The 27889-nt window shown below is 39.8% G+C and overlaps 1 pseudogene; it reads right to left on the bottom strand.

The window, feature by feature from the left end:
* Positions 1-1208: 1208 nt before the first annotated feature.
* LOC130734108 (uncharacterized) lies at positions 1209-27708 on the bottom strand (annotated as a pseudogene).
* Between the last annotated feature and the right edge of the window lie 181 nt (positions 27709-27889).

Genomic DNA, 27889 nt, shown 5'->3' on the forward strand with positions numbered 1-27889 from the left:
TAGAAGTTAAGTTAGTGTTGATTATTAGTTTTAGGGTTAGAAATTAAAGTAGTTAAGATTTTGGAAACTTAATTAAAATAAAATTATTTAGTTTTTTTTTTTAAATATTTACACATTATTATCCTATGTTCTGAGTGACCGTGAACACAACTTGAGACCCTTCTTTTCTTGTGAATAGGTACGATAGAAATCCTTTAATGGCCCAGAGAATATGCTCATAAATAAGTTTTGTTGTTTACATAAGAGAATTAATAGAGAATTTTGAAGTTTACCTCTTTCCTTCGTCATTTCTTATCTCATAGGGTTAATAGAGTAGAATCAAAGGGTGAAAAACCACTACCTACCAGAGGGAGATATGAAGAGAATTGAGGTACAAGAGTTTAAAAGCCCAGAACAAAATTAACTTCCATATTTTAAAACCTGGTGCATGTTGTGTTTAGATTCCAATTTTTAAAGCCCAGAATTTTATTTACGACAAATTTCATGTTTTGGGTTTTAAAACCCGGAACTTCAATTCAATTTGGGAATATAAAACCAGGTACTATTGTTTCTTGGGAAAACATTCTAGCTTTTAAACGCCATAATAGATTTCCCTATCCCTGGATCTTAATCTTCAAACACTAAAATGCACAATACTCTGAAACCGTATTCGCAAGGTATGTCACAGACATGGCTATGTTTAAGGAAGTAAATATGATTCCAAATGATAAACAAACAGAGCTTTGACATTGATAGCAAATCTGCAATTGTACAAATTTGCCCGAAGCAACCCAATATTCAATGATTTCACATTGAAAGGACGAAAAATAAAAAGTAGACTATTGGTCGATTCAATGAGTGCATAAAATAAAACGAAAGCGATTTATCTTGTTGGTAGAAACAATAGAGAAGATGCATTGGAGATTTGACTTCATTAACTATCTTGTGCTACCCACTCTAATTATATATGATCTCAGTTTCATTCATCTCTGGTGTGTTGCCTAATTATTCACTCGCTATTTACTTGGTCTAGAAAATCTTCCAATTAACTAGTGATAGCTAATTCCTTACTACCTAATTCTAGTTAATCAAAGATAAGAAACAATTTCTAATTCAGGCCACAAGTAATCACTACCCTAATCCCTAAGGTATAGAAATTTCCTTATTCAATCTTTCCCAAAGGTATAAAGTTCAATAAACAAATTGTAAAGTCAAAATGCAACTTTGACTTGAAAAGAACAAAACTTATAAAACTAATTAACATATAGAGATGCTAAGTTTAATTACAATTGACTGCATATAAGTAAGTAATAATTATCCGAAAAGATAAAACATCTGACTAGCCCCAAATTTGGAGTCCATATCAGCCATGCCATGCCTTTTTACAAAGATAAAAGCAGCCACTCTTGTGGCCTGTGTTGTGATGTAATTTGTTACTTCAGCACTGCTTGTGCTATTTTGATATATTCTTTTTTGCTTACCAAAAAAAAAGATAAAAGCAGCCACGAGGAGCTAAAATGGGATGGGAGGACTATCAGATAAAGGTACTTCACTTTCCTGCATTTGCATTGTTTTTGACCTGTAATGCAATGTTGTTGGTCTCCTGTAACATCAATTAAATTAAAATCATCACAAGTGTCTATTTAAACAAAACAAAAAAAACCAGAGTGACTACAAAATGCAAAAATAAACCACAATGCAAGGGAAGGGTTTGGCAATCTTAGCATAGCAGGCTTTTAATAGTTATATTAGAATATTAGAATTACCTTAAAATAAGGTTTCAATACTATCATAGCTGCCTTAAATTTTTCTAAAATATCCCAATAAAATATCCAGACAATTATAATTGACCGAAAGTAGAAGTATGATATCAATAATTCAATAGTTTCATCAGCAAGGATGGTGATTAATGTAGTTTCGTTAAGAAAGAAACCTATATCATTCATCAAGCTATATTTGGATATTTAATGGAGAATGGAATGTAATGCATCTTATCCTACTATAATCAATCCAAGTAATACAATCATTATTTCCATTCCACTACATTTGACCCGGATAACCAATCCAGACATAGCCTCAATTTCAGTATTATTTTAGATATCGAAGAATTATTAGAAGAGTAATGTACTAGATGAACATTGTAACGCCCCGATTTCTCGGACGTCACGAAAAACCAAAAATCATGATTTTCACAAAGAATTTTCGCCGTCCATTTATTAATCTTCATTAAATGACAAAGATCCAATTATTACGAAAGTTCTCAGCGTTAAATATAAATCAAATAAACAAACGTGCGAGTAAGGAAAACGAACGATTGATATAAATCCAATAACTGAAATAATGTACGGTGGCCACACCCATGTGTGTAAACAAAACCACCCTAGTAATCTGACAAAATGGTTTACATTTGAAAATCAACTACAAGTACTTCAAAGTAAAATAAAAGCTCCAAAAATAAAACAGCGCTCTCAACCCAATCAAGGCCACTCGTTGCAGTCTGCATCTTCTCTGGCCCACATGTTGGAAGGCTCCGGCGTCTCCTCTCCTGGCTTCGGAAGCTCAACTTTCATGTCCAGGTTCCACTGCCTCAATGCCTCCAAGCTCCACCCAAACCCTAATGGTACGGGATCCATGAGTCCCTGATTCAGCTCTTGCTCGGGTGGTGCAATGGGGCTCACCGGCTCCTCCTTCGGCACCAAAAGTCCCTCTGTCGGACTCCGGTACTCGGAAGTCACTGAAGGCTCGCTCCCCTCGCCTGACTCGTAGCCTGGCCCCTCACTAGGGTCCGACTCCGAACCGCTGAGAAAATCCATCCCTAAGGGGAGTCCAAAACGGAAGGGTGCGTGAGGAAACCGAATCTTCCCTCTGATAGGCTGAGTCTCAACAATCTGCCCAGCTTGGTCTCTTTTGAAGATGGTCGCGCCGCCGACGTACACGTTCTTCTCCTGGCGGTAGTCGACACCCCAGGCCGTGTCCTCATCAAAACTATGGAGATAAATCTCCCAGTCCTGATCCACTAGCTCCTTCCGGATCACCATCTGTTGGCGTTAAGCGCCCAAACAACAAATAGCAAATAGAGAGGGTCAACTTCTGACTCTCAAATATCTCTAGTCTCTAGCATGTTATAGACAATATAATATCATCATTAATCAACAGAACATAACTAAAAGGTTAATCACATAGCCTAAGTTTCAGTTAGTCTATGCGTCCTCACTTTTCACACAACCACCTTTCACCTTGGATCCAACACCATTCGTCCAGCAGACGAACAACACCATGAGCAAAGCTCACAACATCATGGCGTTCCTTGGAACGACCACAGCACACCATGGGTCAGACACCCACAAGTCATAACATCACGGTTCAAACCGCATTCACCCTCGCGTGCAAGTTATCCGTTTTGTCTCTAACGGAACCACTGTTCTCATGGTTCATAGTCCTAACCAGACCTATGTTCCACTAATCATAATTTACTTGCATGCGAGTAAACATCATAAAATCCTAGTCTCATGTTACTACTTCAAGTAAATAGACAGGCATTTTATCTCATGTTATTGAAATTAAATAACATCATGCATAATTTCACTTAGCAAATAAGGCATACTTGAACTAGCATACATCAACTAACTAGTTCTATAGCATACTAAGAATTTATCATATTAACTTAGTAATAAATCATACATCATATCATCACTTAGCATAATATTGAATACTAATACTAAGCATGTTATCAACCACACTCGCATACAACTTCACATGCAGGAAAGCAGTAAGACTTCTCTAGACGGAAGTGCCCTCACCTTGGCTACGCTTTCCACGCGAGATCGAGGTCATGAAGAATCGTCGAGGGAACCGACAGGAAAGTGGAGGGCCAATCAGGTCTGGTCAGAAACAAGCTGGGAAGACTGAAAAGGGTAGGGCTGGTCAGAAGAAGCCTTATCAGAATGCAACTGGTAGGACATCATCTACCAAAGTCGGAGCAAAAACTCCGAGAGAAGATGTTACTTGTTTCAAGTGTAATGAGAAAGGGCACTATGCCAATGAATGTGGGAAAGAGATTACTTGCTGGAAGTGCCAGAAGACGGGGCACATCTCGACAAACTGTCCTGATGCGCCAAAAGCTGAACCTGTGTTGAATACGGCAAGGGGGAGACGTCCAGTTGCTAAGGGACGTGTCTTTGCTGTTACTGGCAAGCAAGCTGAGGGTGTTGAAGATCTTATTCAGGGTACGTGTACTATTGTGGTATCAGAGCCAACCTCTCCCAGTACGGTGTGGTTCGGGGACGAACCAAGGCGAAGTTGGTGGGCCTGTGACACCCGGGGCCGACGAGGGCGGGGAGTGATCGCCGGTGCAGTGAGGCACGGCCAAGGAGCGGCTCCTAGCAGGCTTCTAGGCGGAGGGGCACATGAATGAACCGATCTCACACCCGAACAAGAGGTATTCCGAGACTGTGAGGGATGGACTATACAGTTGAGGAGGGCATAAAAGATTTGATTGGTACTACTCATGACAACAAGTTGCAACTTCTTTTCGGGAGCCCAACTCATAAGAACTTCATGGTTAAGTGTGCTAGCCTTGGAGCAATATTATGATGGGTGACCTCCTGGGAAGTTTTCCCGGGAAGTGCGCGAGTGAGGACAAAGCGCACTGAAAAGACTCGTGTTGTTACCGTGACGCCAGTCGTCAAGTCGGGACGTTACATTGTGGTATCAGAGCTCCGGTTGAGAAACCAGAGCACTAAGGGTTTTGGGCTTACGAGTTTCCGAACTCGTGGTGTTTTGTTTGATAAATGTGTTTTCAAAACTTCGCGGTGAGATTGGGTAGACTTGTTTGCTAAGATGTTTGAAGTGTGATCTTATTTGGAGTGGAGTATCAATGCCATGATGCTTTGGTTGAAAGTTTTTACTGTTAGATGATCTCTCTGACTGAGGAACTAACGTTTGGTTGTGGTTTTATCAACAAGCAGGTTTGACATCATGCCTCCTAGACAGGACCCAACTAACGCTCAGCTCGCTCAGACCATGGCTCAATTGGCCCAAGTGGTGGCTCAGCAGGCCAATGCTAGTGTTACGATGGCCGCTGCCCAAGCTCAGAGAGAGGCTGAAGAACATGCCAGAAGGGCGCAGAGGTTGGAACGGGAGCTGAACCAGGATCAGGTCAGGATGAGAACTGATTTCAATCGGCAGAACCCGCCAAAGTTTGAAGGGGAAGTTGAACCCGAGAAAGCGGATCTTTGGATCCAAGAGCTGGAAAAGATTTTTGAAGCTTTGCACACAACTGATGGAGAGAAGGTGAATCTCGCTACCTTCATGCTGAAAGGGGATGCAGAGTACTGGTGGAGGAGCACCAGGCTGTTGATGACGACTAACCAGGTGGCTATTACCTGGGATTCATTCAAAACAGCTTTTCTGAACAAGTACTTTCCAGAGACTGCAAGAGATGATATGGAGAACCGTTTCCTCAGACTGAAACAAGGAAGCATGACTGTTGGGGAATATGCAGCCAAGCTGGAGAGTCTGTCGAAGTACTTTCGCTTCTTCCGAGAACAAGTTGATGAAGGGTATCTCTGCAACCGTTTCATGATTGGTTTGAGGGATGAAATTGAGGAGTCCGTCAGACCTTTGGGAGTCAGAGTCTTTCAACAACTGGTTGAGAAGTCTCGCGAGGTTGAGGTCATGAAGAATCGTCGAGGGAACCGACAGGAAAGTGGAGGGCCAATCAGGTCTGGTCAGAAACAAGCTGGGAAGACTGAAAAGGGTAGGGCTGGTCAGAAGAAGCCTTATCAGAATGCAACTGGTAGGACATCATCTACCAAAGTCGGAGCAAAAACTCCGAGAGAAGATGTTACTTGTTTCAAGTGTAATGAGAAAGGGCACTATGCCAATGAATGTGGGAAAGAGATTACTTGCTGGAAGTGCCAGAAGACGGGGCACATCTCGACAAACTGTCCTGATGCGCCAAAAGCTGAACCTGTGTTGAATACGGCAAGGGGGAGACGTCCAGTTGCTAAGGGACGTGTCTTTGCTGTTACTGGCAAGCAAGCTGAGGGTGTTGAAGATCTTATTAAGGGTACGTGTACTATTGTGGTATCAGAGCCAACCTCTCCCAGTACGGTGTGGTTCGGGAACGAACCAAGGCGAAGTTGGTGGGCCTGTGACACCCGGGGCCGACGAGGGCGGGGAGTGATCGCCGGTGCAGTGAGGCACGGCCAAGGAGCGACTCCTGGCAGGCTTCTAGGCGGAGGGGCACATGAATGAACCGATCTCACACCCGAACAAGAGGTATTCCGAGACTGTGTAGGGATGGACTATACAGTTGAGGAGGGCATAAAAGATTTGATTGGTACTACTCATGACAACAAGTTGCAACTTCTTTTCGGGAGCCCAACTCATAAGAACTTCATGGTTAAGTGTGCTAGCCTTGGAGCAATATTATGATGGGTGACCTCCTGGGAAGTTTTCCCGGGAAGTGCGCGAGTGAGGACAAAGCGCACTGAAAAAGACTCGTGTTGTTACCGTGACGCCAGTCGTCAAGTCGGGACGTTACATTGTAAGACCCGGGGATTTATTTATGTTTTGTATTATTGAAGAATAATATAAAGTACGATGTTTTATTTTCAGTAAGGAGAAAATACTGATTAATTGTTACTATAACGCTTGTATAGTAATTTATTACGTAATTAATTATTACGTAAAGCGCGAGTAGTCGATATGCGTGCATGCACATGCATAATTTTGGGTAGTGCATAAAATATGCAAAAAGGGAATTTTCGAGACTCATATCTATTATATTGGAGGAGGAGTTTTATTTATTTATTAAATAAATATAAAGTGTTATGGGAATTTATTTAAATCAGATTTTTATTTTGAATTAATTTATTTTGAGAAGATAGGATTTGAAAATTGGAGATATACCTTTTTTTTATGTTGGCCGAAAATTTGGTTTAAAAGGGCAAAGATATTGGAGATATTTTATAATGAAATAAATGCTTTGGGTCATCTTTATTTTAAAAAAAAAAAAAAATTCAGATTTTATTTAAACTAATATGGAAGGTTTTTAATTTTTGAAAATTGGTTAAGGAGAGAGAGAGTGGCCGAAAACTCTAGTTGCTAGGGTTTAGGGCTTTATTTTGAAATTTAAACCAATTTTCCTTGATTTGAGGGTTTAATTGAAGAGAAAATCAGAAAAATATCCTAACTACCTAGATGAGGGGGGCGGCCAAGGCATCTTGGAGGGGATCTTGGGATATTTTGATTTTTCTTGGTGATTAAGTAATTAATTTGAATTAAAGTTTATTAAAATTATATTTTAACCCTGGGCTTGGGCTGAAAATAAGGGTTTTATTGTATTTTCACCTCCACACCCTCCACTATAAATAGGAGTCTCTAGTGAAGGGAAAATCACAACTCAGAGCTCTCCAAATTTTTGTGAGTCTCTATCTCTCCCTCTCCAGAGTTCTTCTTGACCTCTATAGGAAATAATTCCTATAGTAACTAAGCTCTGCTTCCTTCGGGAAGTAGTGAACTCAAGTATTTTTTCTTCTTGTTTACAAGAAGAAGATGGAATATTGTTTGGTTTTAGGGGATGGGGTTCGAATATTTGAAGGGGGGAAATGATGCTCCTTTTTCCTTCAAATTCTAACCCTAGTTTGTTGGTCCGTGCAGGTTCGCGCACGGAAAGGTTAGATCGAACGTACTCGATCTCGCGTGGAAAGCGTAGCCAAGGTGAGGGCACTTCCGTCTAGAGAAGTCTTACTGCTTTCCTGCATGTGAAGTTGTATGCGAGTGTGGTTGATAACATGCTTAGTATTAGTATTCAATATTATGCTAAGTGATGATATGATGTATGATTTATTACTAAGTTAATATGATAAATTCTTAGTATGCTATAGAACTAGTTAGTTGATGTATGCTAGTTCAAGTATGCCTTATTTGCTAAGTGAAATTATGCATGATGTTATTTAATTTCAATAACATGAGATAAAATGCCTGTCTATTTACTTGAAGTAGTAACATGAGACTAGGATTTTATGATGTTTACTCGCATGCAAGTAAATTATGATTAGTGGAACATAGGTCTGGTTAGGACTATGAACCATGAGAACAGTGGTTCCGTTAGAGACAAAACGGATAACTTGCACGCGAGGGTGAATGCGGTTTGAACCGTGATGTTATGACTTGTGGGTGTCTGACCCATGGTGTGCTGTGGTCGTTCCAAGGAACGTCATGATGTTGTGAGCTTTGCTCATGGTGTTGTTCGTCTGCTGGACGAATGGTGTTGGATCCAAGGTGAAAGGTGGTTGTGTGAAAAGTGAGGACGCATAGACTAACTGAAACTTAGGCTATGTGATTAACCTTTTAGTTATGTTCTGTTGATTAATGATGATATTATATTGTCTATAACATGCTAGAGACTAGAGATATTTGAGAGTCAGAAGTTGACCCTCTCTATTTGCTATTTGTTGTTTGGGCGCTTAACGCCAACAGATGGTGATCCGGAAGGAGCTAGTGGATCAGGACTGGGAGATTTATCTCCATAGTTTTGATGAGGACACGGCCTGGGGTGTCGACTACCGCCAGGAGAAGAACGTGTACGTCGGCGGCGCGACCATCTTCAAAAGAGACCAAGCTGGGCAGATTGTTGAGACTCAGCCTATCAGAGGGAAGATTCGGTTTCCTCACGCACCCTTCCGTTTTGGACTCCCCTTAGGGATGGATTTTCTCAGCGGTTCGGAGTCGGACCCTAGTGAGGGGCCAGGCTACGAGTCAGGCGAGGGGAGCGAGCCTTCAGTGACTTCCGAGTACCGGAGTCCGACAGAGGGACTTTTGGTGCCGAAGGAGGAGCCGGTGAGCCCCATTGCACCACCCGAGCAAGAGCTGAATCAGGGACTCATGGATCCCGTACCATTAGGGTTTGGGTGGAGCTTGGAGGCATTGAGGCAGTGGAACCTGGACATGAAAGTTGAGCTTCCGAAGCCAGGAGAGGAGACACCGGAGCCTTCCAACATGTGGGCCAGAGAAGATGCAGGCTGCAACGAGTGGCCTTGATTGGGTTGAGAGCGCTGTTTTATTTTTGGAGCTTTTATTTTACTTTGAAGTACTTGTAGTTGATTTTCAAATGTAAACAATTTTGTCAGATTACTAGGGTGGTTTTGTTTACACACATGGGTGTGGCCACCGTACATTATTTCAGTTATTGGATTTATATCAATCGTTCGTTTTCCTTACTCGCACGTTTGTTTATTTGATTTATATTTAACGCTGAGAACTTTCGTAATAGTTGGATCTTTGTCATTTAATGAAGATTAATAAATGGACGGCGAAAATTCTTTGTGAAAATCATGATTTTTGGTTTTTCGTGACGTCCGAGAAATCGGGGCGTTACATTGTGGTATCAGAGCTCCGGTTGAGAAACCAGAGCACTAAGGGTTTTGGGCTTACGAGTTTCCGAACTCGTGGTGTTTTGTTTGATAAATGTGTTTTCAAAACTTCGCGGTGAGATTGGGTAGACTTGTTTGCTAAGATGTTTGAAGTGTGATCTTATTTGGAGTGGAGTATCAATGCCATGATGCTTTGGTTGAAAGTTTTTACTGTTAGATGATCTCTCTGACTGAGGAACTGACGTTTGGTTGTGGTTTTATCAACAAGCAGGTTTGACATCATGCCTCCTAGACAGGACTCAACTAACGCTCAGCTCGCTCAGACCATGGCTCAATTGGCCCAAGTGGTGGCTCAGCAGGCCAATGCTAGTGTTACGATGGCCGCTGCCCAAGCTCAGAGAGAGGCTGAAGAACATGCCAGAAGGGCGCAGAGGTTGGAACGGGAGCTGAACCAGGATCAGGTCAGGATGAGAACTGATTTCAATCGGCAGAACCCGCCAAAGTTTGAAGGGGAAGTTGAACCCGAGAAAGCGGATCTTTGGATCCAAGAGCTGGAAAAGATTTTTGAAGCTTTGCACACAACTGATGGAGAGAAGGTGAATCTCGCTACCTTCATGCTGAAAGGGGATGCAGAGTACTGGTGGAGGAGCACCAGGCTGTTGATGACGACTAACCAGGTGGCTATTACCTGGGATTCATTCAAAACAGCTTTTCTGAACAAGTACTTTCCAGAGACTGCAAGAGATGATATGGAGAACCGTTTCCTCAGACTGAAACAAGGAAGCATGACTGTTGGGGAATATGCAGCCAAGCTGGAGAGTCTGTCGAAGTACTTTCGCTTCTTCCGAGAACAAGTTGATGAAGGGTATCTCTGCAACCGTTTCATGATTGGTTTGAGGGATGAAATTGAGGAGTCCGTCAGACCTTTGGGAGTCAGAGTCTTTCAACAACTGGTTGAGAAGTCTCGCGAGGTTGAGGTCATGAAGAATCGTCGAGGGAACCGACAGGAAAGTGGAGGGCCAATCAGGTCTGGTCAGAAACAAGCTGGGAAGACTGAAAAGGGTAGGGCTGGTCAGAAGAAGCCTTATCAGAATGCAACTGGTAGGACATCATCTACCAAAGTCGGAGCAAAAACTCCGAGAGAAGATGTTACTTGTTTCAAGTGTAATGAGAAAGGGCACTATGCCAATGAATGTGGGAAAGAGATTACTTGCTGGAAGTGCCAGAAGACGGGGCACATCTCGACAAACTGTCCTGATGCGCCAAAAGCTGAACCTGTGTTGAATACGGCAAGGGGGAGACGTCCAGTTGCTAAGGGACGTGTCTTTGCTGTTACTGGCAAGCAAGCTGAGGGTGTTGAAGATCTTATTCAGGGTACGTGTACTATTGCTGGTATCTCCTTGATGGTTTTGTTTGATTCGGGTGCTACGCACTCGTTTATATCTGATGAGTGTGCGAAGAAAATAGGGTTGCTAACCTCAGAGTTACTTTTCGATATGGTGGTGACAACCCCTGCTGCCGATCGCTTAGTTACTCGCACGGCATGCTTGAAATGTCCGTTGGTTTACGAGGATCGGAAGTTCCTTGCAAACCTTATATGTTTAGGGCTTAAAGAGCTCGATGTGATTCTGGGGATGGACTGGTTGGCGCAATATCATGTTCTTTTGGATTGTGCTAACAAGGCCGTGGTATTTCCGGATTCAGGCATTACGGATTATTTGAATTCGTACCATTTGAAGAAGGGTTCACCGGCGTTCGTGAACTCTATCGTGGCGGAAGCAAGAAACGATAGTGATGTACGGAACATCATCATGATTTTTGGTTTTTCGTGACGTCCGAGAAATCGGGGCGTTACATTGACATCATGCCCGGCACGGGACCGATATCGATGGCGCCGTATCGGATGATACCAGCGGAATTGATGGAATTGGCAAAACAGTTGGATGATCTCTCTTCAAAGGGATTTATTCGACCGAGTGTGTCTCCTTGGGGAGCGCCAGTGTTGTTGGTAAAGAAGAAGGACGGGAGGTCCAGGTTGTGTGTAGATTACCGACAACTAAACAAGGTGACAGTGAAGAATCGTTATCCGATGCCTCGGATAAACGACTTGATGGACCAACTTCGGGGAGCAGTTGTTTTCTCGAAGATTGATCTGAAATCAGGGTATCACCAGATTCGGGTGTGGTGCGTCCCTCCACAAAGAAGGCGATCAATCCTCGCCCTTCTCAGCTCAGGGCGTCACAGGCCCACCAACTTCCGCTTGGTTCGTCCTCGAACCACACCGTACTGGGAGAGGTCGGCTCTGATACCAATTGTAACATCCCGATCTGACGACTGGCCTCACGGTAACGACACGAGTCTTTTCAGTGCGCTTTGTCCTCACTCGCGCACTTCCCGGGAAAACTTCCCAAGAGGTCACCCATCACGATATTGCTCCAAGGCAAGCACACTTAACCATGGAGTTCTTATCAGTTGGGCTCCCGAAAAGAAGTTGCAACTTGTTGTTATGAGTAGTACTAATCAAATCTCTTATGTTCTCCTCAACTGTATAGTCAATCCCTATACACTTTAAGAATACCTCTTGTTCGGGTGTGGTGCGTCCCTCCACCAAGAAGGCGATCAATCCTCGCCCTTCTCAGCTCAGGGCGTCACAAACATGATGAAAAGAATACAGCACAACATTTCTTTAATCACTCTGCAAGACAAGAAATCCCGTGAAAACCCCTTTCGCAGGCAGGAACCCATGGGGTAGAAAAAGATATTGCTGTAAAAAAACAACATACCCACACGCCCATTGAGAGACATTTTCCACAGCATTTCGGCTTGATAGAACATTTATGTACCAATCTGTCCATTCATTATTGCCCTGAAAATTTAAATTTAAAATGAGCTTCAAGATTATGGACTTAACTTTAAAGACTCATTATATTCAATATAATATCAAAACAGAAGGCAATTAGTAACTGGGAAGAGAAAAAATTGATCAAGAATACCAAATAGTATAGCAATGTACAAATTTAAACAATCGAAAACCGAAAACAGAAATTGATGGAGACAAAGTAACAGGCCTGCAAATGTTCCTGAATCACACTGTTGTTATTTCCTAACTGGATAAGTTTGTTAGAAACACGTGTTAAGTGTCCAATGCTTCCTATCCTGCGTGACGCTTTACCCGCAGCAGGTATTGTTGGCTGCATGAATATTTTGCAAAGACAATTACCAAATTAAAAATATGAAATATCCATTTATCAAATAAAATCTATAAAAGTTGTGAATCAAAATACAAACAAATAAATATTGATTCATCCGCAAGCCGTTTTTTTTTATCGGAGAGCTTTTTTTTTATTCGGAAGGGGGGGGGGGGGGACAGAAGATCATGTACCTAGTTTGTATCCGCTTCAAGATTAACACACTTTTCTGCTTGGATAATTTTCCCTACTAAATCACAATCATGGAGAATATGTTCCCAAAGAGAAGAATTCTTGCTCTCTAAGCATGATATTATAACATTTTCTACATGGTGATGCAGAAAGTTGTTGTATGGGTACCTACGCCATTCAACAAGTGTATCAAGGCATGAGAAAAAATGACTTTAGCAGCTAGCACAAGATAACAGAATAGCTAAACTTACTCAAAGAACAAGTGTATTATTCTTTGTACTGCTCCAAGATCAATAAATTTCTTCTTAGTGGCTTCACTACTAACAGTTATTAATACTGATATAAACTCTACAATCTGAAAGAGCAAATTTTAAGTTAATATTATGCAAAGATGAAAATTCAAGAATAATGAGACAGTAAATGTCCAAAATTCAACTGCCTTTTACCAAAGTCAAATAGTCAAAAGCAATATGACCAATAGTCTGTTTACCTTTAAACGATGTCTTCCAAGCGGTGGTTGTAACTTGCCAAAAGAAGTTAGCATGATATTTTCAGCAGAAGAAAAATCTAGAAGCTTGAGCAGATCACCTGTAGGATAAAAGGCAGATTAGCATTTCTTTTCTCCAGTAGAAATAGTCACATTATAACTACAAAAATACAGAACAAGCATGCAATTGCAGACACACATAGCATCAAGGTACAATGCTAACATAAATATAGATTTAGCTCGATGGACTCTAGAAGTATTAGGGGTATGGACTAACCTAATTGAAACCCATGAACTTCACTTTGTGCTTGGGGAGGGTGGAATAAAGCAATAGGGGGATGAAAAAAATAATCGTATAAGATGCATATGAAAATGCAAGTTAAATAGCATTTTGTTCATGTATTTAAACTGCTCTTAGAATATAGTTGGAACTACCCCACAAAACTACAAAGTAGCCCTAAACAGCGGTGGGCTGGGCGGGCCTGCCTTAACCAAATGCCCGCCCAGATACTCAAACAGCAGGGCGGGATTGATCTTGTTCAGCACCTGGCGACCCCAGGGCAGTGAAGAGACGCTCGCCTGATATGTGGTCCCAGGCCAACTGTCCTATTCTATCCCCTTTTGTCTTATTTGCATAGAGATTTGGGCCTCGTTTGTGAGGCCCAAACATAAGAATATTCTAGATAAAGACTACACCCACTATAAAAGGGGTCCCCTCATTGTACTAGACACCTTTTGATAATTAATGAGAGAATTTCCTTATTTGACATCACCTATCCATTTATGCTCTGCTAGGGTTTACTAGTATATTCCTTTATTCCTCAAGTAGACCTTGGTACAAAACAAGCGGTGTCCACATTTAGCCCTCAACTTGGCAGCACAATGTTATCAAATATCCGCCATCGCAGTGCCATGGCAGTTTTTGGCTTTCAGCCATGGCCAATAACCCACCATATGACCATCATTTCCACCATATTCTGCTATATTCCACCATTGTTTGTCATGTATGGCGGGATTTTGGCTTCCCTCCATGACCGACCATCCACAATTAACAACACTGGCAGCATATCATCATCCCCCCATAAGTCATGACCATTGTGGCCAGCTGGCCACCATGAGGCATGAGGAAACCTCCACTATGGCATTTTTATGCCATTTGGGATGAAATCTGGCAGCACTATTGCCATGGTGGTTATTTAAGAATGCTATATAGAGTTCACACCTAATAATCAGGCTTGTTAATAGCGCGCTATAGCGGCGCAATAACGCTATAGCGTAGCGCTCTGGGGGTTCACCGCTACTCCATTATTCACCGCTATTTGCCGCTATAGAGACGCAATAGCGCTCGAAATAGCGTTTTTTCGGCTTGCCGCTACACTACGCTATCCGCCATTAACAACCCTGCTAATAATACAAACAAAATAATAAAAGTCCATATAAGTTACACTAAGATAAATGCCTCACTATTTTTGTTTTATATTGGAGTAATTTACAATATCATGGATTATATCTTAGTAATGGTTTCCAATTTCTATATACTTCATTACTTGTGGATTTGGATCCTCTCCTTCCAGGTTCCCTCCACCCTCTCTCCATCCAAATCTGAGCCATTGATTTTGAAATTTAAAGGCTTGGATCAATTTAAGAAGAGAGAAAAAAAAGGGAATTGTATTTAAAGGCTTGGATCAATTTAAGATAGAGAAAACATGAATTAATCCTCACCTTTAAAATTCAAAATCAATGGCTCAAATTTTGGATGGAGAGGGGATGGAAAGAAGCTGGATGGAGAGGATCCAAATCCATTACTTGTTTCCTTATTTAATTAGAATTAAAAGTATAGAAATTATCATGATTAGTTATCCTTATTTAGCTATGATTAGGAGTATCAGTCTAGTATTAGCATTAGAAATATAATATAAAACCATCATGTGTCTTCAACAACTTAAGCTTTTGAGATAGTGGGTTTATGACATAGTGGTTTATGATATAGTATTAGAGCCTCTATGACCAAAAGGTCTAAATTTAATCCTTGCTGCCCCATTATTCTCATTAAAAAGTTGAACTTCAGACCAACGTAGGTGGGCATGTGCATTGTCCATGCTTCAAACCTAACGGGATAGTGCATGAATGGACGTGTTAGAAATATGATTTATAATCATTTATAAGTCTTCACCCAAAAGCTTAAAGTGTGTTTTTCAGTTTGGGTTTTCAAAAGCACTTTTGGGTTGTTTGTAACTTTGTGCCATTTTGTTTATCAAATTCTGAACGCACTTTCACTCAACCACCTTTCACTCAACTCACCCAAGTCAATACTTCCATGATCCGGGGGTCAGTTGAAGAATTAATTAGGAATTTAAAATCATCAGCTAATATTCGTTGACAATAACTGCCCTTCCTTATCTGCAGCCTTAAATCACGATATATTGTTCAGTTTCTTTCTTCCTCCTTGTTCCCTCACCGTTATGTGAGAGCCCTAACCAAGTTCCTTCACCCTGCTGCATTTTATTAGTTTTAAGTTTACAGATTTCAAATAATTGCATTTTTTTATTTACTTCTACAATTTCATATTAACTAAAAAAGTTAATATTAGGGTACACTGTATGAATGTGTACAAAGTTACACTTTAGTAAGTTGCTGACTGTACTAACAGTCAGCACTAGGGTTGTTCTGATGAGCTGGCTTTTCAGTTAGGCTAAGCGGTTATGCCTAGCTGTCAAACTGAATCAGTTAGAGTTTGTTAAGCTTGTTGTGCAAGCTTCATAGTTCTATATAAGGTGTAATCAAACACTTGTTTCATTAGCTTTTCAATAATCAATGAGAAACAGTTTTTACAATTCTGAGTTTCTCTAACATGGTATCCAGAGCACTGAACGATCCTTGGGATTTATCTCTCTGATTTTTTCTTCTTCTTCTTCATCGCCATGGCTGATGAAGCTTTTGCAACTCCAGTAGCCTCTGCAACTGCAGGCGCTGCAACTCAAATTCCAACTCCAACTCCGATTGCGGTTGCTCAACCACAGTTGAGCTTCTCTACGCTGGTACACAAGCTCACGCTGAAGCTTGATGACTCCAATTTCCTCTCATGGAAGCAACATGTTGAAGGAATCGCCAGAACACATCGATTGCAGAGTTTTCTTTCTCGTCCTGAGATTCCACCACGATTTCTCAATTAAGAAGATCGTGTGAATGCAGTTGAGAATCCTGCATATCAAATCTGGGAGCAACAGGATTCTGCACTGTTTACGTGGCTTCTCTCCTCGCTTTCATCCTCTGTTCTTCCGACTGTGGTGAATTGCACACAATTGTGGCAAGTATGGGAAGCGGTGCTCGATTTCTTTCATGCACAGTCGCTGGCGCAGTCACCTCAACTCAGATCTGAGTTGCGCACCATCACCAAAGGATCGAAGAGCACCTCTGAGCTCTTGAAGCGTATCAAGTCGATCGTGAATGCTTTGGTCACGATCAGAGATCCAATCTCCTATCGTGAACATCTCGAGGCGATTTTTGATGGATTACCTGATGAGTATAGTCATCTCATGACGATTGTACAAAATCATGATGAGCCTTGCTCGATTTCGCACATTGACGCAATGATCATCGTGCACGAAGCGCGTCTGGATCGCTCGCGTACGCGCCAGATGCAGGCTTCTCCGCCAGCTGTGTTTCTGGCTCAAGCGACTGCACCACCGCCGTCTACTCAGAGCTCTCCGTCGTCAGCGACACCTGCACCGCCGCCATCGACACCGGTTGCGCCGCCCTTGTCAGTCAACACAGAAGTCAATTACGCTGCGAGCACTGTTGACAGTACCTCTAGCTCCGATGATCGTCGATCTGGCGATTCGCATGGCCACAATGATCGCGGTGGCTATAACAACTATGGCGGTCGTGGAGGCAGATCCAATCGTGGTGGTCGTGGTGGCGATCGCACAGACTGGTGTTCCACCACAAGCAGCTTTGTCTTCTCTTCTTGGAATCAATTCCTCTTTTGGAATGTTTCCACAGTTTGGCTATTCTGATTTTCGTGGAATGGCACTTTTGGTTCTCCTGCTCAGTTTGGAGCTTCATTTGCTGAAGCTGGCTATGGTCCAGGACTCAGTTATCCTTTACCTACAATGATGCAGCCTTCTGCTTTTGGCTATGGTCCTGCTCAACCTTCACCTTTTGGCATGTTTCCCAGAGCTCTTGTTTCTCAGCCAAGGGTACCTCAGGCTATGCACACTGGACCACCATCTTCAGGACAGTCCACAAACTTGAGCACTTGGTTCCCAGACTCTGGAGCAACTCATCATGTTACTCATGATGCTTCAGCTCTTTCTGATAGTGTGTCCCTAGCAGGATCAGATCAAATACTCATGGGGAATGGTCAAGGTTTGGCTATTAAGTCTATTGGTTCTGCTTTCTTTCCCTCTCCTTATAATTCAAACCCTACTCTTGCTCTTAAAAACTTGTTGCTAGTTCCTGATATAACTAAAAATCTTGTTAGTGTTAGCAAGTTTACTCAGTCCACTTCTAATGTACCTAATACTAGTGCATCTTCTTCTAGTATTGTAGTTAGTCATAGTCCTTATGACTTATGGCATAATAGACTAGGGCACCCTCATCATGAGGCTCTGTAAACTTCTCTTTCCACTTGTAAAATTCCAGTACCTAATAAAGCAAAGTTTCATGTTTGTCATTTTTGTTGTGTTGCTAAATCACATAGGTTACCACCTCATCTTCTAGTATTGTTTATGATACACCTTTGCAATTAATCTTTGCTGATCTATGGGGCCCTGCTTCTGTTGAATCATCTAGTGGCTACGTTTGCAATTAATCTTTGCAGGCTAAACAAGGCCTTATATGGGCTCAAGCAGGCCCCTAGGGCCTGGTTTGAAAAGCTTAGGGCTGCTTTGGTTAAGTATGGCTTTAAACCAAGCTGTTGTGATCCCTCTCTTTTTACCTTTCATACATCAACTAACTGCATTTATATTCTGGTCTATGTTGATGATATAATCATCACTGGAAACTCTCTTCCTCTGGTTCAGAAGGTTGTGACTCAACTTAACTCAGAATTTGCTTTGAAGCAGCTGGGAAAGTTGGATTATTTTCTTGGTGTGCAAGTTCACCATCTCCAGGACAGGTCTCTTCTTTTAACTCAGTCTAAGTACATTGGTGATTTGCTGGAAAGAGCAGAAATGGCTGATGCTAAGGGCATCTACACCTATGGTCAGTGGTGCTAAATTGAGCAAGTTTGGAGATGATTACTTTGATAATCCTACTCTATATAGGTCTATAGTAGGGGCATTGCAGTATGCCACCTTGACTAGACCAGAAATAAGCTACTCAGTTAACAAGGTTTGCCAGTTTCTTAGTCAGCCTTTAGAAGAGCATTGGAAGGCAGTCAAGCGGATTCTTAGGTATCTCAAAGGCACTATTCATCATGGTTTACACATCAGGCCTTGTTCCTTGACAAAACTAGTCCCTTTGGAGGCCTTTTGTGATGCTGATTGGGGGTCAGATCCTGATGATAGGAGGTCCACTTCAGGGTCTTGTATTTTCTTTGGGCCTAACCTGGTCTCATGGGCTTCAAAGAAGCAAACTTTGGCTGCTCGTTCTAGTACTGAAGCAGAGTATAGGAGTCTGGCAAATACTTCTGCAGAATTGCTTTGGATTCAATCCCTCCTTCATGAACTTCAAGTCCCCTTCTCCACTCCCAGAATTTTTTGTGATAATATGGGGGCTGTAGCTTTAACTCATAATCCTGTGTTGCACACTCGAACCAAGCATATGGAGCTTGATATTTTCTTTGTTAGGGAGTAGGTCCTCAACAACTCTCTTCATGTGCAACATGTGCCCTCCATTGATCAACTTGCAGATATATTTACGAAGACTCTCTCCTACACGTTTTGAGACTCTTAGAACCAAACTCAATGTAACTGAGAAATTAATTTCTCACCCAACTTGAGTTTGCGGGAGGATATTAGGGTACACTGTATGAATGTGTACAGAGTTACACTTCAGTAAGTCGCTGACTGTACTAACAGTCAGCACTAGGGTTGTTATGATGAGCTGGCTTTTCAGTTAGGCTAAGCGGTTATGCTTAGCTGTCAAACTGAATCAGTTAGAATTTGTTAAGCTTGTTGTGCAAGCTTCATAGTTCTATATAAGGTGTAATCAAACACTTGTATCATTAGCTTTTCAATAATCAATGAAACAGTTTTTACAATTCTGAGTTTCTCTAACAGTTAAAAAATTATTATTGCTAAAAATAATAAAATCAAAATGTAGTTAGAAAATAATGAATGAAACTTTTATCCAATATTAATTCTATTATGAAAATAATACCCTTTTATACAACTTAAAAGTGGCTTGAACTAATATTATCCAAACATGATTCACACTATCAAACTGTCGAAATAAAAGTATCCAAACATATGGGTAGCTTACATGATTTAGCTAAGGGTAATTGCAGGTGAAGGGCCAGGGTTCGAATCCTAAGGAGGGATAGTTTGTAGTAATTTACAAACAACTAACATTTTCCTATCAAAAAAAAACATGACAACCAACCCACTTTTTCACCCAAACTCTGTTTTGCAAACACTCAGGCTTTTGGGACAGTTGGTTTATGACAAGAATAAATAAGATTCTATGCTTACTATTATATACAAACCACAATCACATTTCTAAGTCTTTATTCTTTCTCTTCCATCCTTCCTTATCTAAAATATATAATTTCAACAATATCTAACTTCGAGAGTTGAGACCTACAAATAACAGGTTATATGAAGGTCACAAGTGATGGAGGAAGGTTTACCTAGGCTTTCTAGCATGACTTCAACAATCTCAGGATTTGCAGTTACAGTAGATCCATTAGTTATTTGGCAGTTACATGAATGAACAGCTCCAAATGCAAGTCGCTTAGGGTCTAGCAAAGATATGCATACAGACAAAGAGTTAAGAAGAACAGATTTTGGCCGAGCGTCTTCCAGAGCATGTCGGAATAATCTTCCTATAAAGCTGCAAATAGTAGAGGATATCAGATATTACACATAGAAAAGGATGGATCAACTTCAAGTTATGAAAAAATGATATAGATTTGCATTTCTAACAAAGAAAAAAAATATCTAAAAATCTACCTTGGGCTAGATATTTTGACAGTAAGCCCCGCTGGAGCAAATCGGGTAAAGGCACAAACTGTTTTTGCTGCATTAGCATGCACTTCAGGAGAATTCTGTACACATCAAAGGAATGTACACTCAGAGAATGAATTTTCTGGCCTTCTTAATGTACACTCAAGCTTTCATAGCTGAGTTTGGTGCTTTCATATGTCAAGCTTTCATCACTTGATTTCTAATAGTTCTTCATTCACACTTGGTTCAACTTTTTTATGAAATTCTGATATTCCTCGGACAGAATGGTTATAAATAGAAATTTAACCACACAAAGAAATATACATCAAATGAAGAAAAACATTATGAGGGCATAACAGGATCATTCCATAATAGAAAATTATGTACACTATTCTATTTAAAAATGGCAGTGGCAGTCAGCATTGAAATTGTATAGCATCAATGCATATTAAATATTCACATAAACAATCTACTTATGCACTCCATATCAATATCAAAATATATCCATCCGAATCCTGTAACAATCTTTATATTTACAAATAAATCAAGATCCTCCAACACAGATTTTGAAAAATTGACAATACTTACTGAAGAGATGAACTTGTCCACAATCATTTCAAGCACATCAGTGGCTTCAATCCACTGCATTGCATCCGCATGATTTAAAGACACATGCTCATCCGCACCAATCAAGCGATTCAAAACCTGGTCAGTGGAAGAGAGCAATTACCGCTAGAATTACAAACACACAAAAATATAAATTGAGCTATTTATTTTTGTTATTCACAAGGGTTTTTAATCCTAGGAATGTTTCTTGGGTATAGTTTCTGTAGCAGTGCACTTTAGTATTTAAAGATAAGTCTAGGTAAAAAATAACGTGATTTTTGTAGTATGCATAGTTGAGTGCACCTATTGTATAGGATACTAGCTTAGATGGCAGTTGGAGTTTGTTATTGACCGTTGTCAATCAAATAGTTCTGTTAGTGTCAATTAGACCTACCCATAGCTGAAGCATACTATAAATGTCTTTGTATCACACTCGCTCAATCAATAATAGAATAATCATTCAAATCAACCACCCTTACTCTCTTATTTTCTATTCCGGCACCAAGAGCCTAATGTTCACTGGAAACTAATCCAAAATCCCCAACCATGAAAGGTCCAGTCGCCATTTGCCGCTGGTGAGCACAATGCCACCTGCCACAGCTTCGTCAGAAATCTTCTTACCCACAAATAATTTGATCACCTTCACTCAAATTGTATTCAACATATTTGATGACAAACTTCCTTTTCTGGAAGCAACTGGTCAAACAAGTCATCTGATAGGTAATCGGGGTTAGCTAGTCAGCAGTTAAGCGGGGTCAGTAGTTTGTTAGTTATAGGGTTTAAGAGGCAAGTTGCCTATAAATAAGAGTAATTAGAGAGCATGAGGTTATCTTTGTATTCAATTTGGAATAAAGGTTTAGAGAGCGTTGGGCCTCTCTGGTTCTAGGGAGGGTGTTTGGATCCCTTTCCTTGTATCTTTTCCCCAATTCCTATTTGGCAATTAGGGCTTTACCATTGAATAATATCAGATTTGGCTGGGTCCTAACATCATCACTGGTCATGGATAGCATACTTTCCTTATGAATCCAAAGATTCCAGTAAAGCTCAATTCAAATCTGATCAGAGGCCTAGATATTATTAATGATACCAATCTTGCTTGGAAGCAGCAGGATGCTCTTCTTACATGGCCACAACCTTCAGTTAAGACCTCAACGCTAACAAAGATTATTGGTTGCAAGCATGCGTACCAACCTTGGGATAAGCTTCACCCACACTTCCATTCTCAAACAGAAGCTAACGCACAGCAATTATGCACCAAACTGAGGAACACTAGACTGGCTAACAAATCATTTGTAGGGTTCTTGCTAAAGACCAAAACAATTTCAGATTTGCTTTGTGCTATTGGAGACCCGGTTACAATCTAGAGAAGTATAAATCCCTAGTTAATCTGGTCAACATGAGAAGTAAACTTCAGCCGCATAAAAATGATGAAAAGCCTTGATTTTAGCTCAAAAGGTTATAGTTGAGAAAATAGGGAAAGTTTCAACGGTCTCTGTGACAATGTTATGGAACACGTTTATTCGGAAGATTTGATTTGAGATTATTTGTCGTTGTTTGTCATTTAGTCATCTTAGAATACTAGAATAAGAACTTGGCTTTATTTGGGTCATAAATGGACGTTCAATAGACACTTTATTATTATTATACGATTTTCAGTTTTCTTCATTCGGAGAGCAGGTTATACTAGAGTCAAAATAGCACTCTGCCCAGTAGGAACATTCTACGTTTATCAGAAGAATAAGAGGAGTACTTGGGGATATACTTGCATCACACAAACCCACATTTGGGAATAGAATATGTTAACAGAAACAGAAAGAGGGAAAAAGAAGTTGCTAACTGAATATCTTGTATTCATAATTGGTGAAGATTACAGCAGTGTATCACCCTTATGAAGAGGGGATAGCTTGCAAGGCAAGCTCTGTTAGATCCTAACAGAATTGACAGCTAAGCTAACAGACTAACAACCTGTGTCGAGCTGGCACAGTTACAAGCTTCTGCGATATTTAACATATCACTAATGTTATATACACTTATAGAATAGAAAAGAGATATCAAGTAGGTCGACAATGTAAGTAAATGACTATTGATTCCATCACACATGTATCAGCAAGATAATATACAGCAAAGCAAAGAATGAAATTTAGCCAAAAGCCAACCTCCATCATAGATGTAATGCCAATCAAGTCAACTAGTTTCTTCAGAATTTCTTGGTGAGCCTGGATAAACGTATTTAACAAATTAATAACAGCAAGACATTGGAAAGTTCACACAAAATGGAAATAAGCAGACAAACAGTCCATAACAATGTAACCCGCTAAGAAAAATTCTTGAAATCTTCAACTTCCTTCAATATTGAAGCTTTAACACATTCATTAAACCTTCAGCTTTAGATGTGTTATTAATTTACTATCAAAGCCACATGAGAGGAAAACAAGTAGTGTATTTTTCAAATCCACACAAAACATATATGATACTTTTTGCTTTAGCAATTGTGCATCTTGAAAGCCAGGATAAGAGTGAGGAAAATCTGCGGGTTGTTTTTCAAATTCACAAGCTTAACATCTATTCTGAACCTGAACAAGGTATACATAAACACTCCAACAAGAAGCACTAACAATTTTCCAGTACAAACGAATGAAAAAGTGCACAATTATTGCTTCCCATAAACCTTTTATGGATTTCTTTGAAGTAATATTCAGAGGCGTTATTTAGTCTGGAGCCTTCTTTACAAGGTTTAAGCTGAATATAAATCCATAGAAGTTAAGATTCTATAGCAGCTTTTAACTGTACTACTCTTGACTTTAAGTAAAGTTTTAACATTGCCGGTAGTAGCAAATCATATTCAATAGGTTTTACCATTGATTAAAGAAAACATAAAGAGAATGTTTCAGAAGTTAGGTGTTCTATGCACCGGAGCAGAGGACAAACTACAAAATTGTGCTGATTCATTATCACTCATCTAGATACGTTGGCCACTTTAAACAAACCACCACATACCAACAACTTCCATTTGCAAGGTCACATAACCCCTACTAATACTAGTATTACACTCCTAATCCTAATCAAATAACACAAATCAGGGAATATAATGAAATATGGAAACAACTCCAAAAAGATCATCCAAGATGCTTTAACATAAGGTTAAGATATGATGATAATATGGTATTATGAGGTCTTCCTGGATAGATAATCTAACAATTTTACCTATATATAAAAAGGAATATTATGCAGAACTATAACACAGTAAAGGACATCATGTATCATGAAATGCAAAAGTTCGGGGCAATTTCTTTGGTACCCTAATAACAATAACAAATACTAAATAATTTTTATTTGAGGGATCAGGGGACAATAAAAAATAAACATTTTTTAATGGATCAGGGGACAATAACAAATAAACATTTTTTTTCAGACCAATTGGTTAGCATTACTCAAAAGAAAATGAATCTAGTCTTGAAAAAATCATTTGCACACTACAATTCAACGAGATAAAAACATGCCATGGACAGAAAAAAAAATCCAAGCGAGTAAAATTAAGATGTTGTGGACTTACTTGAACATATTGCATGAAAGGAACTGTCTTGCGTAGCGACAGGCATACAACTACCTAGAAGCATAATAAATTAATAAGAACAAGGGCAAGGATTATTTGTAAAAAGAACTTAAAAATGAAAAAAAAAAATGTTGGGAAGAAAATTAAACAGACTACCAACTATGATTTCTTGTCAGGATTTGAAAAATCCTAACAGCCAAATGGTAGAAAAAAGAGGAAATAGTAATATTTTTTGGTATTTTTTTATATTAAAAACTGAATAAAGAAGATATCAGAACCAAGTGGCTGGTTCCTCTCCAATAGAGTTGGTTCTGTTAGGATCGAAAAAATCCTAACTAAACGGTAGAGAAAAGAGGATAAAGGGGTATCTTTTTTGGTATTTTTATTATATAAACAGGAATATAAAAGATAAATTAGAACCAGGAGGCTGGATCCTCTCCAATAGGTATGATTCCCTTACAACTCAATAATTCAATCCCATGACTCTAACCTCATGAGGGATCCTCCTATCTATAATAAACTGACTCTGAAAGATAATATCTTAAAAGATATAATCCTAATAAAATATAATATCTTAAATAAAAGATGCTCTCAAAAATAAAATATGAACTCCTAAAATAAAAGACCACAAATCTGTGACAACAAAAAAAACCCAGATCTAGATAGAGGAGAACGGGCCGAGCACAACGTTGCTAGCGGCGGACTAAACTGCGACGCGCGGCTTTACGAGCAGGTAGTGGAGCGGCCAGTGTTGTTAATCGCGGATCGCGGACTATAGCGGTAAGCCAAAAATCCGCTATTTCCAGCCTCTTAAAGGGGAGAAAGTGGCAAATAGCGGGTAAGAGCGGAGTAGCGGTGTGCCAAACAAGCGCTACTCTATAGTACCACTATACCGCTATTTGACAACACTGGGACCGATGGGAGGGGCTGAATTGGGGGTGGCGATTCGGATGGTGGGTTCGGTAGTGATATTCGGTGAGTGGTGGAGTCGACAGTGGTTGGGCAGCGGTGGTAGTTGGAGGCTGGGAGGGGGTGGGTGGTGTGGTAGATGCAAAGGATAGGAGGGCAGGTCAAACCAATTGTTAGGATTTTATCGATCCTAACAAGACCACTTACAACTCAATAATTCAATCAATAGTATTAGGGTACAGAGTATGAATGTGTACAGAGTTACACTTTAGTAAGTTGCTGACTGTACTAACAGTCAGCACTAGGGTTGTTATGATGAGCTGGCTTTTCAGTTAGGCTAAGCGGTTATGCTTAGCTGTCAAACTGAATCATTAGAGTTTGTTAAGCTTGTTGGGCAAGCTTCATAGTTCTATATAAGGTGTAACTAAACACTTGTATCATTAGCTTTTCAATAATCAATGAGAAACAGTTTTTACAATTCTGAGTTTCTCTAACAAATAGCTCTAAGCCTCTAACATATTTATAATAACAAATGCTAATAACAATGAACTTAACCCCTAAGAAATAAAGGAGATATACTAGTTGAATAAAAGATAACCTCCTCATATAAAAGATAATCTAAATATAAAAAATAACCCAACCCCAATTTAAAAGATCTCCTAAGATGGGCTCCCAAAAAAAAAACTAAATCCCCAATAATTAGATCCTAACAATTTCAAAGGACTGGCCAACTAAACCAGGAATGGTTGAAGGCAAATGATCTTGGAGACATAAAGCATAAGTAACTCTTGAGTTAAAAGGTTTATTTCTGAGCAAGCTCAATTCTGCCCACCACACAAAAATCAATTCTACAGCATAACCAAACATGCGGTGAACTTCAAATTTCAATAAATCAGTACCTTGCTAAAATATCCAGCTAGTAGGTTATTATGGGAGTGTTTTGAGTCCAAAAAGGAGAACAACAAATTCATCAACTGCCAAGAAGGAAAGCAATTAGTTCTTCTAAAAATTACTGCCTACTTAAAAGGTATAAAAGTTCTGATGCCTTACTTCCTCCTCTTCTACAAGAGTTTTAAGAATGATATCAACCTCACAAGTAAATATCTCACAAGCAATAAAAGGAAACCTGTTACAAAACAACAGCAATCTGATGTATCACAGCAAATATCCAACAAAACAGAAACTTCAATCAATCTCCAATTTGAGCAACCTACTTGAAAGTTCGTTTCTTTTCAGTATCCTCAGGAGCTTCTTCGACAATGTATCGAATCAATTGTTCAATCTGTGCTCTTCCAGATAAACTGCAATAGAGAATATAAACATCACACTTCCTTAGTTACAATTAATAAAGACTAGTATAATTACTAAAACTGCAGTACGAATACATAATATACATATACATCTTATATTATATTAATAAGTTAAAATATTGGAACAAAAACAATTTTCTAATAACATTGCACTTGAAATCATAAGCTTCAATAGTTTTTTTCTTTTGCAATTGATAGGTTTAAAATGGTCAGAGCCTAATGCTCTAAGCCACCCTTTATCATATTAGTATGGGACCATGGCCACGAGAGTACGTGTTAGGAACCCAATTGCAAGGTATGGGACTTGAGACCTTACAACTCAACAACATGGAAACACAAACCTATACTTTGTTTCCTAATCTAACAAATTAAGATGTAGCAGTAAAGCCAAGTTGACAAAAGAAGGGTTCGCTTTAGTGATTTCAAGCAAGTATATCGATAATCTCATTCTTAATGATACTATTAAGTCAAAAGTAACTATCCACATTCAACATGTTAGTTTATAGAGTACTCTGCTGATTAACATTATAATTCACTTCATAGAAATAATTTCTTCATGGCAAAAACAGACCAGGAAAGCAACTAAAAAATACACCACGCAAATTTTATTTCTAATAAGAAACACAACTATGATAGTGGAAAAAGAAGACCATTACAAATTCATAAGGCGACGGTTAAGATTTTTGCATCCATGGATAATTGCATCACCATCTAGTAGTTCCTCCAAAGTAAAAGTCTCCCTATCCGAAATAGTCTCCAACTAATACACCAAATAAACAACAAAATCACTCAACCAATAGGTATACAAAATTCATATAAAAAGCAAAATCTTATAAATATAACATGACTCTATCCCCCCAAAGAAACAAGTAATAAATATCATCTGAAATTATACCCTAGAATTTATAGCTGTAAATTCAAGTTTTAACGGGGAAAAAAAAACAAATCCTACACACACATAGTATTTATCTTTTCCCAACTAATAGTCCTCCCATCTTAGCTCCTCGTGGCTTCTATCGTCAAAAACAGGCATGGCTGATAAGGACTCTAATTTTCCGGCTTGTTCAGAGGGATCCGTATCTGCTTCAGTTGTTGCTGAGTAATTAGCTACTCTACTTCCACCGCACTGACCTACAATACCAGTACTTCCAAAAGCTGAAGTTAGAGCCTTGGATC

This window comes from Lotus japonicus, chromosome 1 (assembly GCF_012489685.1).
Source record: "Lotus japonicus ecotype B-129 chromosome 1, LjGifu_v1.2".
Lineage (NCBI taxonomy): Eukaryota > Viridiplantae > Streptophyta > Magnoliopsida > Fabales > Fabaceae > Lotus > Lotus japonicus.